Source organism: Pleurodeles waltl, chromosome 8 (assembly GCF_031143425.1).
Source record: "Pleurodeles waltl isolate 20211129_DDA chromosome 8, aPleWal1.hap1.20221129, whole genome shotgun sequence".
NCBI classification, from domain to species: Eukaryota; Metazoa; Chordata; class Amphibia; order Caudata; family Salamandridae; genus Pleurodeles; species Pleurodeles waltl.
Genome location: NC_090447.1, coordinates 1238099476 through 1238113745, shown reverse-complemented (window position 1 = coordinate 1238113745; position 14270 = coordinate 1238099476). Strand labels below are relative to the sequence as shown.

Sequence of the window (14270 nt, the reverse complement as noted above, 5' to 3'; positions counted from 1 at the left end):
TAGTCAGATGTCACTTTGCTTGTTTTGTACATTGCTTGCATTGCTGTACATTACTCCGTCCATTGCTGGCACTTCCTGTCGGTATCCAGGCAACAGGTTCATGGGTCGGCAGCGCGTGTAGGGAAAGAACAGGCATGGGGGACCAGTAGCCTATCATACTTAAAAAAAAACGAGAAAAAAATACCCCTCTCTTACTTTCTCAGAATCTGCGCTCTATGAATGGCACGGGACCTCGATGCCCATGAATGTTCCGCATAATAACGGCACACGATACTGACTCAGGGAAAAGAATGTTCCAGGCACAGGAGGCCACAACGCATGTAGTTTGTTCGATCCACCCCCGGCTGGTGCATGAATTAATCAATGTAAGGGTAGAACAGAGCCCCTCGGCGCGGCTGAGTCACTACCGCCCCCATGCTTTGCTGTCATCAAAACAGTCTGTTTTCAAATATTCTGAGAGGACATCATGTGCCAAACTCAAGTGCATGTGAAATAAACATAAACACGTGTTTTTCCCCCTAAAAGGTCTGCTGGAGTGAAGAGGCGCCACTACCAAAAACTAGAGAGCGGAAGCATCAGCTGACGCAAGAACGCGTTGTTCACAAACAACGCATTCGTGTATGTCAGAGCAACACTCAGAGAAGGGAGACATTTAAAGGTTAAGGCGAGAGGAGGTGGAACATTACTACAGCAGTCTAGCATCCGAACGTGAATGGGGGAAAAAAATACTTTTTGTCTTCTGTTGCTAGGTAACTGGTCAGGCGGACATAGATATTATCTGTAAACTGCTTAACGTAACAAATAACCACCTAATCTCTTCTCATGTCCCCCACAGAAATCATTTAGATTTTACAACGTGTGGCGTATAATTTTCTCATTAGAAAAAGCGAATTACCTTCCAGTGCATGTTATCAAAATATGCAGAAGTAAAATGGTCTAAATGTATGTTTTATCCGACCAAGATGTTGTTTTTTCTAGCAGGATAAGCAAGGAGAATGGATGTGTATGTCACCAATTTAAAATTTCACATGCAGGAATTCGAGATCTGCTAGATTTGGCCATCTGACATGTATTTTTGTTGTACAATGGGCTAATTACACTTGACACATCTGGTATCCTTTAAATTACATAAACTAGACTAATGTTCAGTGGATTTGTGTTCAGTAAATTCACTGAAAATACAAAGTTTAAAGAGAAGTGAAGTTATAGTTAGATTAAAATGCGAGTTAAAACATTACATTTCACAAAACCACTAAAATTCACCAGTCATATTTATCTCAAGTAACTGTAACTCATGCCCTAATGTAACTATCGCTCATGCCCCTGCCATACACAGTGTTGTTATCAATGATGTAACTACATATGCTGCAATTGTGCTAATTCACAGTGGAGAGCAGAGGCGTGAGTTACAGTTATTTTAGAGCAAAACAGTGCTTAATTTGAGCTAGTGGTTCTGGTGCTGTGCACCAGCACTTAGTTATCAACACCAACACTTATGACAGTCTGCCACATGGTGGCACTGTTTGTCTAATTTAGAGATAAGCACAACAGTTGTTAAATAATTCAGTATACATTAAAAGTGACTAATACATGCCACGAAATTTTTTTTTTTTAACTTTGGGGGCCTGGAATAGCCTGAATTGTCACACTTATAGGAGTGTGATGGTTAGTAGTTGTGCTGGTACTGTCATTGGCGACATTGGCGGGGCAATTGGTGGTGCAAGCTTCAGTGGCCTCCTGACGAGGGCTCTTGCACTTATTCTATTTTTCAAATCAAGCACTGGGCCACAATGAGTGCCTCAGCCCACTTATATCATTTAATTTATATCCTAGGTACATGTAGTATCATATACTGGGGAAGCATAAGTAAATTAAATGTGCTAATTGGGAGTGTGCCAGTTTTATCATGTTTATAAGGGACAGCTCAAGCACATTACCACTAATTATCAGGAGTAAAGTGCACATACTACTAGGGCCAACAAAAATAGGTTCAGTTAAAGAAGGTAACAATCATGGGGAATGCCACACAAAAGATGGTCATTTGCAACACGTCCCGTCTCCCCCATTGACACATCTCCATAAAATAAAAGACTCAACATGCCAACTTCAAGCCAGATTTTTTTTTATTTCAAATGTTGCGAGCCGATTCATCAAATGGAGCAAAAATTGTTAGGAAAACAGAAAGCTGTTTTTCCATGTAAACTCTGACCTAACCTTAGCTGCAAACTTGCCAGTGTGTAATAAAAGAAGTGCAGAATGTAATCTGCTATTTATTATGATTGCCGAGTGTGTGGAGGGGATATGACTCACGTGAGACAATGCCTTGCGTAGGTCATGATGTCCCTCCCTTCTGTTTCTCATGTCAGTGTACTGTGGTAGTAAACTGAGATTTCCCCTATGCACTGTAGTAGTAGCTGTGTGATTGTGAGTTTATTAGTACAGATGCTCTAAATGGCATATGTTATAGGGCCACATTCATAATTATTTTTTTCTCTAACTATGTGGATTTCATACACAGGGAGGCCTAGTCTCAGCGAGAGTTCCGCTCCTGCAGCTAATTAGCCTCTCAGCATCATATTGCAGTTTTCAATCACAGCTGAAAACCACTCTGCTGATGGGTATCATTGTCCATTATTAAGTTAACGTTCCGTTAATGAAAGGTAAAGAAAATGAGAACATTCTGATTCTAATTAGTGGCTACAAGTAGCTAAATCTGAAACAGAACAGTTTCCAAAATTTCCTTTTCTACAGATGGGATGAGATTTTAACAAAGAATGTTTTTTTTAATAAAATTATATATTTTTGACAATATAATTATTTCCTCTTCTTTTTAATACAGATAATAAAACAGTATTGGCAGTACCGCTGCTTTCAATAAGCATCTTTCCATGCTAACTGCCTCACATTGAACATGCAATACTAAAAGTAACTAACAGGTGATTTGCAATAAGGTACCTCATTGTCACCTCTGGATTGCTGTGACACTTACAAACCACTTAGCCTTTGGCCTCACGATTTATGATGTTACTAGCACTCGATGATGGCAATTCAGGACTATATCACCCCGTTAGCTATTGTGAATCCTATGAATACAATTCATATGCTTTCATCCCTACGTGTAAGTGTGATATATTTTGGAAAAAAACTGGTAACATAAGGCACAAGCTAACTTCTAGAAGCACAGTGAACAACAGAAAGATTAGCCCGGAGCCACCACATATATCTGTGCTGTGTTCTCTCTGCACCCATCAAATGCGTGGTCTTCAGATTGCGGTAGAGCATTTCTGCACACATATAAAGTTGCATTTGTAGTTTTTTTGGCGTCCTGTGAATGGTTCTTGGGATACAGCTGTAACGGTGGACAAAATTCTCAAATCTGAATTCAGTGTTTGTTAATAGAGCACTTTCAAAGCATGTTTGGTGGAGTAAAACAATAAAACGTAGCATTTAGTGCTGATATGTGATTTTGGTCTTCCTAGAAAATTGGTACAAAATGCTTATCCTCCCCATGGATAGTTCTGCATAAGATCAATATTTGGCTATCTTAAATGTACCTACTTTTAGATAAGGTGCAATGAGTTCAGTTTTTTGTCATTGTAGACCCACTTCTTTGACGCAGCATAAACTATTTTTTTCTCAAAATAAATAAAATGTTCCTACTAATTCTGTTTGAAAACAAAATTCAAAGATTGTCCGTAACTGGTTTAAGAGAGGCAGGAGTTATATGAGATACAAACTACATTAAGGCAATAAAAATATTGCAAGGGCCATACATTCCTATATGCTAGAATGAAATACATTATTCTAGATTTAAAGGTCTTTAAACAACAGAGGATGAGGCTCAATTATATTTTGAGGAAGTTTATCATCACTAATTGTTTAAAGAACACTTGGCCTTTGAGAGGAGACATTGGGTTATTATTTGAGATGGGCGAGAGCCCCACTCAAATAATAAACACATACCTTGTCAGGGTGAACCAAAGAAGCCACTAAATAAACCTGTGCTCAACACTGTTGTAGCTTGGCACAAAAGCAGTCAGGCTTACCTTAGAGGAAATGAATAAAGTATTTTTGGAAAAATAGAGTACATTTTAATACATAAAATGATACCAGCACAACAATACCTGAACCAGTAGGACAGGGGATATTGAATTTTAAAAGTTTAGGTAAAAATAGTACCAAAAGGTGCAAAGAAACAACTTTGAGTATCTGGTCACATTGGACTGGAACAAAACCACAAGTTCAGCCGTGATGGAGCACCTGCCATCCACAGGGACCTGCTGGGAATTATTCCTTATGTCCTTGGTATGAGGTCTGAGTGACATTGCTTTGCGAGGCTTCGTGTTAATTGGTGTCTGTTCTGATGAAGATCTCAGGTGTACAGCAAAGTTTTACAGTGCTTAGTGTGTCTCAAGGTTGATTTCAATGAAGCTCTCAGCTGAGTGGCAAGGCTAATGTAGAGCTTCGCATCGCTCAACATCAGATACAATGAAGCCTTCAGCTGGGTGGCAAGGCTTTGTGGGGCTTCATGTCACTCAGCATTGGACCTGATGAAACTTTAATCTGGGTAGCGAGGCTTTGCAAGGCTTCACACCGCTTGGTGTTGGCTCAGTTGAAGCTTTCAGGTGGACTCTGTGCAGCTTTGTGGGACCTGTGCCTTTTTGCACCAGAGCTGTACCTCCAATTAGGAAAAGAGAAGTGCTCTCTGATAACAGCCAATGGTTCGGGACCTGGGGACAGCTCTTGGTGGGATCAGGATTCACTCCAGAAGAGGCCAGCAATAGGGCTCAGGCCAGTGCTTAATTTGAACCAGTGGTTTCTTGTGCGGGGCACCAGCACTTATTTCTGAGGGCCAGCACTTATTTTTCTGCTTTAAGCATGCAAAAGGCTGCAAGAGTGAGCTGAAGGGGTAGGGAGTGGCTGTAAATGGATTAAAGACACCCAAGATGGCTTCAGGACTATGTTGTCGCAGTAGTCCATGCATGCACATTTAATTGCAGTAGAGCTTTGGGCACCAGCACCTTTTTATTTACAAATTAAGCACTGGTTCAGGAAGGCCAAGTTGATGTTGGTCAGCTGGGCAGTTGCAGGGCAGGTCTCCGGGGAAGTTTGTTGTGCCCCTGTAGCTAAAACTGGAGGTCAATCACTGACCCTTGGAGTCACTCTGGGTAGCCTGTGTTCAAGGCAAGCAGGTCCAAACTTCCTTCTTCAGACAGCAAGGCAGTCTTTCAAGCAGCAGGGCAGTCCTTCTTTTGAATCTTTCACAGGTTCAGGGGTTTTGAGATGAGTGGCTCTAGACGTCCAATATATATACCTGGTGACCTCCTTTGTGTGGGGGGGGGGACTCCCTGTCCTACCCTCTCATCTCATTCTGTAAAGGTCTTCCCCTGTCAAAGCCCTAAACTGTCTGGAGTGACAAAAGGCTGGGCAGACCTTGTGTTAGGTTCCTTTGTGTGTGTGAGAGATAAAGCCCTTTGAAGTGTAAGTGGGGCTGGGTATAGCCCCTCTCTGGTTGTTCTGCTAGGACAGTCCATCCTGTCCTCAACTAAGCCCCGTTTTAGTTACTGTCGGTAACCAGTACACAAAACCCAGCAGCAGAGCCACTCACAGTCATGTGACCAAGGACACTGGCGGAAGGAACAGATGGTAAGGACAAGAAAATGCTACCTTTGGAAAAGTGGCATTTTCAAAATTGTAACATAAAATTTGACTTCTCCATTGAGGAAGATTTTAAATTACAATTAATTTGCATGTAAACAGCATATTAAATATAATAAGGTAACCCCGTGTTAGGCAAAAGGAGAGATAGGCTTTACTACAGTGAACATGTAAAACGTAAATACACATATTCTACATTTTAAATACAGTGCACCCTGTTCTATGAGCCTCCATTATCTCTCCTTTTTGCATTTGTCCCCCTAAGTGGGAATGGTATACCCAGACATGGGTCCTGTGCTTGCTATGCCACCGGGTTCAAGCTAGCCTGGTTGATGAGCGAAGATACCCAGAAACCAGTCCTAGGTTGCTTGTTTCCGGTCTGGGGAGGACATTGCCTGGCAGTTCAGGCTGGACTGTTCCCCTTGAGACCAGGTTCAAGACTGATTTGCACAGGGCTGTGTCCAAACTGGAATGGCATGGCGAGCAAAACAATGATAGATTCAGGCCCAGATCTGTGACTGGGGATGAATGTTTGGCATTAATCAGCGTTCGGTCCATCATCTGTTCATTTTGCATTTGTCGCCTTAAGTCAAAAGGGTATACCCAGACGTGGGTTCTGTGCTGGCTATGCCTGGCTTGTGAGGGGTGATGCCCAGAAACTGGTCCCGGGAACACTGTTTCCGGTCCAGGGAGGACTTGGCCTGGCAGTTTGGACTGGACTGTTCCCATGGGGAGCAGGGCAAAGACTGATTTTCATATGGCTGTGTCCAAACTGGAATGGTGTAGTGAGCTGAGCAAAAAAGCAATGGTTTTAGGCCCAGATCTGTGACTGGGGGTGACTTTTTGACATTGTTCAACATTCCGTCCATCATCTGTTCTATTTTATTGAGTGGCACAATGAGTGCTGCAGGCCTACTAGTAGTATTTAATTTACGGACCCTGGCTACATATATTACCATTTACTAGGGATGCACAAGTGAAATACATTTGCCAATTAGCAGTAGGGCAATTTAACCACATTTGGAGGAATAAGCACAAGCACTTTAGCCCTGATTAACATTGGGAAAATGTACAGAGTCCTAAAGCCAACAACAATAAATTCAACAAACAGGAGGGGTAAAGGCAAAATGTTTGGATGAATAGTACACCAAGGATGTCAGGCTTAACAAGTGAAATAGGCAGCAACGGGGCAGAGAATGCTAGAAGAAAGATAGACAAGTAGGTAAAGATAGAACTAGGATACAAATCAAGATAAGATACTGTGAGCAAAGGGTCATATTAAAACTGGCATGGATTGGTAATGTTGACAGAGGTGATGAAGGAAACATTGAGAGCAAGGAAAGATAGTCACAGCAGAAAAATACAGAAAAAGAAAATTACATTGTGAAATATGTTAGTCATTAAGATACATGGAAGTTGAGCATGAATAAATGAAGAGAAGAAAAACACAGAACTGGAAATTGAGTACCTATTTTGAATTTGAAATGAAGAAGCAATGGTTGAGGCCTACATATAAGCTGAAAAGGCACAAACCAAGGGAGAAGATCTTGTGGTAAATAAAGGTTACAATAGGTAACATGGTTGCAATCTGTTATAGACAACAAATAGCACTAATAACAATCATAGCTTGCTTAATAAAAGATAGGAAATTTAGAGAACATTAAATAAAGTAAGAGTAGGCTTGAAGCTAGGAACTACTGGTCAGTTAGTCTGACACAACTGGAGGTGGATTTAATAAAAATCATCTATAAAATAAAGAACTTCACATATCTTGAAATCTGTGAATTATAATAAAAGTTAGTTTGGTTCCTTAAGAGAGAAATCATGGAAATACATAGTGTAGAGTTTTTAGGGCCAGTAACATAGATTAAAGGAGACTCAATGAATACAAAATAGCTGTACTTCAGTAAATACTTAGTTATGGTTTGTCTCACAAAACCTTAGAATATTTAAAATATCCATTAAATAGGAGAATGCTTGGTAAACATGTGCAGGTACAGTCTTTCATATCTGAGAGAGATCTCTCACAAAAGAAACCAACTCTGTGATTAAAGGCAGTGGCAAGTGAGATACCAGATGGATTGCTTTGCCCTTGGTGCTCCCCAGGAAGGCATATGTATCTGCAGACCTCACAAGGATGTTCACAGGATTGATAGCCAGGACAGTGTGTTAAAAATATGTTACTAAAAACGTATTGGTCCATGAAAAGATAACTTAGGTTCATAAAAATACAATAATGCAGGTTTTAAATAGTTAACCAAAATATGTTGTTTGGAATGGGGGCTAAGGTCTCACATAATGCATATTAATAGTAGGATCATGCAATAAATATATCATACAGTTTTATAGTGTCTGAAAAATCTTATAAAATCTGGAGAACAGAAAGCATATTACAATGCATTGATAGAGAAACAAACATCATACCTTTGAGAACATGTCATCAAAATCATTTAAATAACTGGTTAATTTTCGTCTGTGCTATTTTGAAGCCCAATCTCCAAGTCTTAAATTCCAAAAACGAATTGGAGACAGACCACATACATTCTTCGATGACTATGGTTTTAACCATAGATGCTAGGAGAACATGATCAAGAGTTTAAACATGTACACCAAAAGAAGACTTAAATGCAGGATTTGTGTGGCAGCAGCTATGAAGAAATGATAGACTCAGTGAGACTTTTCTGTAGGCCTAAACAGAACTCGCAAAGTTTCACTTTGTGGAATTCTGCAGGGATATATAAAATCTCCACGAGCTTCCACAGAGTTCCATATGTGGGCAGAATTTGGGTACGTTGTTCTGATTTTTAGTGCACGGAGCTTGTTGTTCTTTGTAAAATCAGCACAAATGGCTCCAAGCCGTGCGCCAGAGGGCGCTGCTTCTTTCTGGTGCTCACGTAGATTTTCTGATGAAGCAGCAGCTTCCTAGCACCCGAAAATCATGCTAGGGGACGCAAATTCTTGCTGGCATTTGTCAACTTAATGTTAGCAAACTGTGAGAGAGATAAAACTCCGCCACAGGGCAGTTGGTGGAGGTTTGAAAGAACTCCGTGCTCCAAGCAGAACGCGGGGTGGGAAAAACTCTGCAAACTCTGCAGGCAGAGGGGAATTTTTCACCCACCACTACTTTTATGTAGTCTGTAAGTAGCTCAAGGTGTTAGTACTGTGTACACTTTCAAGGTTACAGGTACAACTACCAATGGAACTGACTCACTTTATATTCTTTGCGTGGTCACCAAAGAAGTCACAGTATGCGCTACATAATAAGTACAATTTCTTCAATAGAGATACCTATTTTTGACAGTGCAAATTAAACATAATTGTTATTATTATTATTATTATTATTGAGAAACTCACTTGTTAGTTAAAGTTGATTATAACAATTATTTTTAGTGTATAGTATAAAATACAGTGGTCTCTATAGAAGAAAGTGCACTTATTTTTGAGCACTTACTATTACTGATGCACTTATTCACTTAGGAAGCCTTTAACAACATCCAAGTCTTGGTCATGTGTTCTAAACGTATGGCTTATTGAAGAGTTGACACACTGCTATGCAGATTAATTATTTTCTGACTACGTACCAATAAAATTTAATTAGATAGCTCCCATTGCACAGAAAATTATATATATATAGGCTCTCACATAATTGACACTATTATTACCCATCTCAATGCTAAACATTCCATTGCATTGTTTTCTTTTTTTGTTATTTCAAACCATTTTTATTGGTTTTTCAGAACACATAGCACAAGGTATGGGAGGCAGAGTTACTTAACAGAGAAAAAATAAACTGTTGCACAGAGCGAGGTCATACATATTGCATTGAGATATGTAGTTGACAATATCATACTGTATTCAGTGGAATGCATACTTAGCATTTGATCCCTCTGATAATAGCAATAGGAAATGATTAGAGAAGAAAATAAAATAATAATAAACTGTTTAACAAGGAGAGAGAAATAAGAGAAAGGATAGAGATAAAGAGTGAGGGAAGAGGTAAGGGAAATATGGAAAAAACATGGCTGGTTTTACCTTAAAGACAATTTCCGAGACAATTGCAAGATTCATAGGTCTACAGCCTGTGGTTACCACAGAGTTGCATCATAATTAGGTAGAGGAACTTTCTCAATGGGAATTCAGGACGGTTTTTGAGAGGATATTTACTTATCAAATTTACTCCACATTTAGTTGTTTTACTTTGAATGAAATCACAGAGATGTGTCAAGAATGTTGTTGCCACTTCTGGTGAATTGTTTACACACCAATCAAGTGTGAATAGATAGTTTTTCAAAATCCTTCCATTCTGATAGAATAAAGTTAAGGCCAATTGTTATAAGCTATCTAAGAGAAGCATGTCATCTTTTTGGAGACACTGAGTAATGAAAGCTGGGTAATTACCCAAAGCAATAGATGCCAATTCTGGAATCCAATGTATGTATTAACTTAGACTAATGAGTATACTTATTTCTTTCCAGAAGTTGTTGATAAATTTACAGTCTAGTAACAGGTGTTTAATGTCACCCGTGAGCTCTTTACAACTCCAGCAGATGTCAGAGTTTGATAGGCTCAGTATAAAGATGTTAGCCGATGTCCACTGTGACATATGTGTCCTCCACAATCTGCTTTACACTAAAGAGGGGTCAATCTTGTTTTTTGTTATATTTGTCCATACATTGTCAAAGTAAATTTCTAGGAAACGGTCTTCAGGCTTGTGTTTCAGTATTTGTTCCCATTCTTTGTGAGGAAAGCAAAAGAGTAGAGATTTTGGATGAGAGTATAGAGTACATTTTAGATGTGGCATGTCTGCCCACAGCTCTTTTAGTTAGAGTTGGGAGGAGGTTCAGTTTGTGTGATGGTTTATTCTTAGATAACAGACTTTACTTGAGAGGAGTATAAGTCAACACTAATTAGCAGATAATTACTTTTAATTTTTGAGAAGGGAAGAGGGTTGGAGGGAGGGGACCAGGGGCTTTGGTTGGAAAATCACTTTTTCTGCCAAATCTTTGTATAAAAGTGTTTTCTGTTAATTTTAAGGTTGTCATTATGCCATAAACATGAAAGGCGAAGTGTATCAATGTTTTATCTAGTTTATAATCTAGTTTGTGGATCATTGGAACAGTGACTGTAAGTATAGGTGAGGAATGCTCTCCAATGTTTTTTTTAGTGGATTGTATTGAGATGAGGAGAAAGGGGATGTATGAGCTTTAAAACAATAAGACATGCACAAGTAATGATGACCTGTTATTGAAAGTGGACTGTAGGATCTCATCAATAACTGAGACTTTAATCGCATATTTAAGATGCTAAAAGACTATGGAAGTTTTATCAGACCTGATTAAAAGTAAAGAAAAGTAATGAAAGTCCCAGATATAGTTTGTTATGTTCGGTTTTAGATTGAATGAGGCTAATTAGAATTTAAAGAGAACTCCATGGATATGAAGGGTTAAGTATCATCCATATGTGGTTTGTTTGGAATTACTCATTACTCCATTGAATGAACGTTAAGACATGTGAGAAAGAGGTAACTTCTATCTAGAATGGAAAGTGGGCAATTGTGATGATGAGAAACATAATAGTCAACAAATATATTATTGAATAATAGGCTTGAGAGAGCATGTGTTGTTGGATTAGAAGGTGTGTTTCATATAGTAGCCATGTTAGTAGGGTTAATATCTTGGGAAGAGTAGTAGCTTAAACACTGTCAAAGAGAAGTGCAAATCATATTGCATTTCTTTTTGTAGAGCTTATTGCTGAAATTTACAAAGCATGTTTCTTAGTTATCCAGTATTTTGTGTAAGTAATCCATGGGCAGACTTATCATGTAGGATGCCAGGTAGATCGTTCAGATGACCCTTTCTGAGTCCTTGACATCAGCTATATATATTTCTAGCTCCACTGGGTCCTCAAAGAGAGTTTGTTTTCTGTTCAGTATTGCACATAGTTTTACAGGATCTATGATGGAGAAATGTATAGAAAGAGATCTGAGTGTATTACTCTTGGAAAGGAATATGTTCTTTTTTGTACAATGTCTTTAGAGTAGTCATGGGCTATACTGATTGTAGAACCTTTCTAAATCATTTTCTGTATATTCTTCATGCGATTATCATTTGTGTATGCACTAAGTGGAGGGTCTAAGTATGAGCGCTCTAGGGTACTTGAGAGTTTTTGGTTTAAAGGTTGGAACTCTATGAGCTCTTGTGATTTTGAATTCCCAGATAAAGTCAATGTCTAACACTTCTAGATTCGATTTTTCCAGAAGCACTCTGCAAGAGGAGATATGGTTTTCAACTCTCTCGGGTAACCCGAATATGTGAAGATTTCCCCTCCAGTTTGATACTTCAGCTCTGTGACATTTTTCTCTAAAGCTATTATTTTTAATTTAGTAGGGAGCCATATTCCGCTGAGTTGACTAGAGAGTGCAGGCGATCTGTTTTTATACAGAATAGTCCTTTGTAAAAGTATGTACAAGATTTTCTGGACTGCTCAAGATCATGGAGAGATTCAAGTTTTCACATAGTCAGATCTGGAGTTATGTTTGTATCTATTTTGCCTTCAATAGGTGAGGCAGACATTAGTGGTTCTTTTTTAGAGCATTTTTTCCAGCTTTCATATCTTAGTGGCTCATTTTTTTCTTTTGAGTTGTGTGTTTTTTAATGATCTCTCAATGTAAAGCTTTTGCAGTTTTAAGTAGTGGAAGTAGTTGTAGTATACACTAATGTTAATAGGGTATATAAGACAATGCACCAGGCCAGACATGCTCTGCATGTGACTTATCATCCCATAGCTTCACAGATGACAAGTTGGAGTCAAAGTATATATATATATATATATATATATAAATATATATATATATATATATATATATATATATATATATATATATATATATATATATATAGATACAACAACAGTCCTTATATGATTCTTAAATGGGAGATCTAGTCAATGCATAGCATTCCTCTCTATACTGCCTACTATGGCACCAGATGGTATGATGAGACAATAGCCCTGCAGAGCTAATCACTCAGCTACATAAGTAATCCACAAGGTTACATTTATCACACATATTATAAAGAGTGGAGCTGGTTAGAGGTGGGAACTGTCTTGATATTGACTGCCAACAATGTACACATTTATGTTTAAGGAGAGATTCAATGCTGATCAAGAATGAGCGTAACTGTACCAGTTAGGGTACCAAGCGGGTCACACTGTGAAAAGAGGAGTCTGTAGAGAGCAAGCAGTTTAGAAAAGAAATAGTACAATGTACCAGTGGGAAGTAGCACTCAGGAATGATGGTATGTGGCTCACGGGTGCCATCCTAAAGTCAGGCAACCTTGTGCACAGTCCGTAGCTCAAATGTGGACATTCGGCCTGAAGTACCCACTCTGCAGTGGTGGTGGTAGTCAGGTAGAAAGGGACAGAGCCCAGAGTCCAAGAAGACAGAGTGTAACCCACTGCTTCAGGAACATAACACTCTGTAGGCACCATCTTGGAATCACGCAGTACAAGGTCCCGGGTTGTGTACCACATTGAGAACTCGGTTCTATGATGCCTCCACAGGACTACGGAGAATGTATTTTTTCGCTGCTCGTCTCCCGAGTTGAATCTCTAGGATACTGATTGCAAGCTCTTTCCACTGGGTGTTGCGAAGCTCATGAGCTAAGCAGCCATTTTCTTGGGCAGAAGCCACTTACACTTTTTTCTTCTGAGCCGGATTTGAGAGTTTTCTAAGTTTGCACTTAACCAACTGAGCTAGTTTAGTTACTTTTTCTATGCAGCTAACTTTATAAAGTAAAACACTGAATAATTGACTCCGAAGATTCTTTGGTGGTGTCTTTTCATTTGCTTTGAGATTACTCTGCAGTTGTTTTCTGTGAATCAGTACTGTGTGATCTACATGTTAAAAACTATAATTACTCATTTTGCGCATGGTTTGGGGTGTTCATCAGATGTAACTTACAGCATGACTTTACTGTTGACCAACTTTGTAAGAAAACACCTATAATTAAACAAGGCTTCAATTGATAGTAAATGTGTGACTTTAACAGAGCCTTTGTTGTGTAGTTTCCCTGGCAACCTTCATTTAAGAATAAGAAAGACTGCAAGAAAGGCACTGTACTCATGATTCTATTACACAATTTAAGACCGTTGGTGTGAGAAGGTGTTAGAAAAGGCACAGCATTGTGACAAATGTGATGTGCTGTTTGAGTGGCGAGTTTACCTGATATACATTTGCTGTGGATGACATATCTAAATGTTAACCCATGAAAGTAGAATCAAGCTCTTTCTTTAAAATGCAACACGTGGATTGTCTATTATCTGAGGTTAAGGCTAATAAATGCTCCCTATTTGCCCCGAAGAGCACAGAAAACAGCGTCCTGAAAACTATAATGATGAACCTGGCCCTTTTTGCAATTCATCCCCAAACTTTTTGTCTCCTTCCTCCTACTTTTTTTGACCTGTTTACATTGGCTTTAGGACTCTGGGCACTTTACCACTGGTAACCAGTGCTAAAGGGCATATGCTCTCTGTCTAAATTGTATTGGTGATTGGTTTATTCATGATTGACATATTTGATGTACTAGTAAATCCCTAGTATAGTGCACCATGTG

The 14270-nt window shown here is 39.0% G+C and overlaps 1 protein-coding gene across 4 annotated transcripts in view; it reads right to left on the bottom strand.

The window, feature by feature from the left end:
* The window catches only part of DCLK1 (doublecortin like kinase 1), a 1081753-nt gene that overhangs the window by 273893 nt on the left and 793590 nt on the right, over positions 1–14270 (bottom strand). The gene's annotated exons all lie outside the window — the stretch shown is intronic.